The following is a 5754-nucleotide window of genomic DNA, read 5'->3' as shown; positions in this document are numbered from 1 at the left end:
TGGAAAGGAGTAGGAAGGATTGGATGAATGTAATAAGAAAATAGAGATACGAGAGGAGCACAGCATCTTCACATACTTATCTGAAATTCCCACTATTGCTTTACATAAGTATTTCTATCCCTTTTTATTTTCTATTTATTTATTACTTTTCGAACTCACCATAAACCAATTTAATCTGCCTAACTGAGATTTACAAGATGACCATAGCTTGCTTCATACCAACAATCTCTGTGGGATCGACCCTTACTCACGTAAGGTATTACTTGGACGACCCAGTACACTTGCTGGTTAAGTTGAACGGAGTTGTGAAAAAAAAGTGCTGAGTTAGTCTTTTTGGCACATGCCAAAGAGCCAATATTGTTGATCACAATTTCGTCCACCATCCGTCCGACTCCACAACTTGGTACTTAGTACTTTTAGGAATGCGGTAATTCTTCACACCTTGCATTATCTCCTCTTTACATTTGAATCTGTGACCAACCTTAAACTCCACACCATCATCTATGTTGTAATCGTCTCCATCCATGTTGGAAAATAGATTTTTCTCGTACATCGCATCCAAATCCAATGTATGATAATGACTGGGTGCAACTGATAAGGTTGAAATTGGGTGCGGGGCAGGCAGAGGATACCAAACTGATGCGTCGATCGGCGTTTGATGAATCCACATTTAATTGTATTTATTTGCTTTAATTGAGTGGATTTTATTGACTTTTCTAGCATTTATTTATTGAAATAGCATAGTTTCATGATTTCTTCCTAAATTGTGCTTGAAAATAAAAACATGCTTTTTAGGCCCTAAATTGCTAAATTTTATTTACTTTAATACCATTCGATGCCTTGAAGTGTTTGTTGAGTGATTTCAGGCTTATAAGGCAAATGTGGATTAAAGAAGTGAGGAAAAAGCATGCAAAAGTAGAGAATTCATGAAGAAATAGGATTTGGAGCTTTTCAGGGTTGTGCGTACGCACAGTGATGCGTGCATACACACGTTTGGAAGTTAGTGCAACGATGCATATGCATGGTCAGGCGTGCGTACGCACGAGAGGAGATTCAGCCAGTGTGCGTACGCACACAACTGTGTGTACGCACAAGTCCTGAAACGTGACTTCATTAAATGCAAAATATTGGTAGTGATTTCTAGCCTTTCAAAGTCCAATCCAACTTATTTTTAAAGCTATTTCAAGCCTAATTCAATAAGGAACAAAGGGGAGAGAAATCAGGTTTAGTTTAGAACATGTTTTAGGTCATTTTCTAGAGAAAAAAACTCTCTCTTCTCTCTAGAATTTAGGATAGATTAGTTAAATTTCTCTTAGATTTAGGTTTTGATACTTGTCTTGATTTAGGTTTCCTTTCAATTTCTTATCATTACATCCTTGATTTCTTAGTTTTGCTTGTTATTTCCTTTATTTTGTCATTTTTGATCTTATGAACCCTTGTTGATTTTAATTTCCATTTAATGCAAATTGATGTTCTTATGTTAATTGATGTTTAATTGAGTTGCTATTACTGTTATCTTGCATTTGGTAGCTTTAGATTTTTTTATTATTGCAATTTTTTCATGCTTTCATTTTATGCCTTTCAAGTGTTTGATAAAATGCCTCTTTTAGTTTTAAAGTAGTTTTTCACACTCTTGGCTTGGAATTGAAGACTTAGGTGACCTTGAGACATTGATTTCCATTCTTGATTGTGGCTAGGATTGTTAGTTGGTTTGGTTTCCACTAATGCTAGTCTTTGACTAAGTTAATTAGTAAGTTGGCTTAAATTTGTGGATTGAGATCAATTATGCCTATTTGACTTATCCTCGATGTTAGGGTTGACTAAGTAGGATAACACTTCATAATCATCCATGTTTGTGGTCAATGGCTAGGATAGGTACCATTAACTCTCAATCCTTGCCAAGAGGTCTTTTTAGCATTTGAATTTCCCTTCCTTTGATTAATTGTTTGAGTTTAAATTTCTTGCATGCTTCTTTAATTTCTTGTGATTTACATTCCTTTCTAATTGCTATCTAAACCCCCATTCCCTCCTAGCCAATAATTGAGTACTTGATTACATTTCCTAGGGAGAACAACCCGGAATTTAAAAACTCCTGGTTATTTGTCTTGATTGTGACAATCTTGAAATTAAACTTTTATTGAGAGTTAATTATCGGTCTAGACTATACTTGCAACGAAGAAGTTCTTTTCTATTGAGAAATTCTAAACCAACATTAATCTCCCCATCAGCATCTCTGGTATAAACTCCTCATTATCATCTTCATTAGGAACCATTACCGTTGCTATTGGCAACATACTCCTCATCGGACTCTTCACCATCCACATCCATGTCTTCAACTGGACTAGCATAGTGTAACAGTGTTGGTGCAAAAGGTGGATCATCCTGTACAAAATTTGAGTGGCCAGATCAACCACCACCGACATCCCCAACCTCTGCAGAGAGTTCTATCACTTGTTTCACCATGATTCTCCCATAGATGTCAAGCATGAGGTGCACATGCTCGTTGCCATGGACCCAAAATAGACAAAACCAAAAACTCCATTTTTCATCGAAGCTAGTAACCTATATCCAATCTCTTTGCTCCCTCTAGCACAAACGCTCCTCAATATCAGACTCTTTAACTCAGACAAAGAACTTACTCGTCGAGTGCCCAACAGAATGGGATTATCACACTCAAATATCATATAGTGTCACTATTTTTCATATGACAATTGGGATACACACTTACAACCACAAATCCACTACTACTAGACATTTTTTTCTTAATTTTTGGAAGAAAAATGGAAGAGAAGAAGAAGTGAAATAATTTTGGAGAATACAAATGGTTGTAGTTCCTTTTATAGCTGCTGAAAATTTGTCGTATCGTATCTCGTTTATAGTGTAAACGTCATAACTTATCATTTATCTCGTTTACAGTGTAAACGAAATAACACTGTGTATATGTTGTTTACAATGTAAACGAGATATACATGTTTCACATATCGTGTCTTATCTCGTTTACAGTATAAATGAGATATACACAATGTTGTTTTGTTTACACTGTAAATGAGATAAGTAATAGAGTGCAAATCAGTAAAAACGTTACAAATTACATATTTTCATAATTAATTTTTTTTATTTATTTAAAAAAATCCAGAAGATGCTACAAATAAAACTACTCCCTAGATTCCATTGCATAAATTTGGAGAATTAAAAGGATTTTCATGATTTTAATGTAGTATATATCAAAAATCAATAAAATAACATACGTATATAAATACATAATAACTAATTTTTATTATATAAAACATTTTTATTTAAATGTAGTAAAAATCCTTTAAGTTTAATTTATCCGATTAAAGTACCGACACAATCTCTGTCCATTTGCCCAAATAACCACGTGATCCTTGAAAAAAAATGATCCACTTTGACTCCTGACCCTATGTTCCATCTGCCAATGCTGTACTTCTGTCATATTTACTGTTAAGGAATAACGAAACTTGCTTATGTGACTTGTTAAACTATTGAGGCGGATGGTTAAAGTGGTGAGGTGGATGTTAGTGCTTGATGCACTTGCATTTCTAGTTGTTTTTCTTTTACAATTCATGCAATAAGTCAATAGTTATTGTGTTATAAGCAATGATTTCATAGATTAGTGAGCAATACTTTAATGTGTATTGAATATTTTGGTTTTCAAGAGATTTTGAAAGAAAAACAAAATAAAACAAGGATCAAAAGAAGTAGAAAAAAAAGCTTATGATACACTTTGAACCTTATGACGCACTTTGATGCTTATGCATTCTATGCGCGTACGCACAACCGTGGCAGGAAAGGATGTCATGCGTACGCATTTCACATGTGTACGTATGTTTTCAGCTTGCATTCAAAGGTTTAGAGGTTGTTGCGCGTACGCATCCTATGCGCGTATGCACAACTAATGTCAAAATAAAAATCATGCATATGCATTTCACATGTATACGCACGATACTCATTTCACGTCTAACGCCAAATTAGTGGCTCCAATAACAAATCCAAACAGAGAGGAAAATTAAGACAAGTCTTGGAGGAATGGATGGCATCCAATGGCAAGTTCATGCCGTCCAACGGCAAATGCTAGTTGAGGCTAATTTGGAAGCAAGAAAGCTAATGTTGTCCAACACCATTAACTTGCCGTCCCACGACAAGTTAAAATAGAGGCAAAATTTGGGCCATTCTTGAAGATGAAGGCTTCTAATGGGAGGATTGAAGACTATCACAAAGCCCATGAGATCTAGTTGAGTTAGAGTTGAATTTAACTTGAATTTGGCAATTTTGAATTTGTATGTAATTTAGGATGGAGTATATAAGCCTAGAGGAAACACTTTGTTAGGGGCTTTAACATTTTTTATACGTTACTTCATCTTTGTAATTTCTCTTAATCATGAGTCACTAACTCTCCTCTATTGGGGGAAGAGCTCTGTTGAAATTCAATGGATTAATGTGATTGATTCTCTATATTTGATTTATGCATTATTGCTTCTTAGGAAAGAGTTTTTCTTCTTCATTTCAAGGGTTCAAATCTGCTGGAAAATATTTTGAATCTGAATTAAATTATATGAGATACTTGGAAGAGTGATCATACTAATTAATCTTGAAAACTCTCTCGCTCAATTCTTCTGATTCTAGATTTGGATTTGATACGTGACATAAAATCAACCAATTCTAGATCTTAAGGATTGTGTGGTGCTAAATTAGAGAATGCACTTCATCTCTTCTCCTGCGCAATTGACCAAGGAATTGACAATTGATTAATTCAAGAGAGATTGAATTACTAAGAAATTAGAATTCATTCAATTATGATTAGCCAGAGATCAATAATTGCATGATTGAGGTAGAGATAAGATTTGTTGCTCCTAAGAATTCAACATCTCTGAACCCAATACTCTTACTATCATTACTTTCTTATCTTGCTTTATAATTGCCTTTACTTAATGCACATTTACATTGATTAATTTCCTGCACTTTACTAATTCCAATCATTTACTTTTTAGTTATTTACATTTCGGTCATTTACATTCCAGTTATTTATTGTTTACATTTACTTTATTACCAAGTCATTTAAATTTGAGCTTATAATACTGATTGATCATCATTCAAAATTTTAGTCGTCTAACTAGAATAATCAATTGATCATTGCTTGCTCAATTTGTTGATCCTTGTGGGAATGATAACCTACTCGCCGTGGTATTACTTGATGCGATTTGGTACACTTGCAGATTTTATCCATCTCAAGATTTTGGCACTGTTGCTAGGGATCAATTGTAATTGACAACTACCAGCTAGTTGATTACCTAGGTTAGACACTTTTTCTTTAGATTTTAGTGAACTACCTATTTTTGTTATCTTCTTATTTTTAGTTACTTAACTATTTGTATTATTACCTTACTGGGAATTCCTCTCACTTTGATAAAGGAAATCCCAATTTTATTTGTAGCTTGTGTTTAAGTAGAGCAAAGATAAGGAACCTCTTTACTTTGATCCTAAAATTGAACGAACTCTCTACCAGATAAGAAAGAGTAAGCCAAAGAACTAGAAAGAGGAAGTTGAATTAGTGGAAGAGGTTGAAGAGTTTGAAGAAGCTAAGAAAGAACTAGAGCACAACATGGGAGAGAATCACAATGACAACAATGCTCAGCATGCTAGAAGAACATTGGGATCATACATAAACCTCAATCCAAGAAATTGTGGGAGCAGCATCCTCACACCCATTGTTGTAATACCCTATCATTCAAATCC

The sequence above is a fragment of the Arachis duranensis genome, chromosome 6 (assembly GCF_000817695.3).
Source record: "Arachis duranensis cultivar V14167 chromosome 6, aradu.V14167.gnm2.J7QH, whole genome shotgun sequence".
NCBI classification, from domain to species: domain Eukaryota; kingdom Viridiplantae; phylum Streptophyta; class Magnoliopsida; order Fabales; family Fabaceae; genus Arachis; species Arachis duranensis.
Note: the sequence above shows the minus strand (reverse complement) of the source record.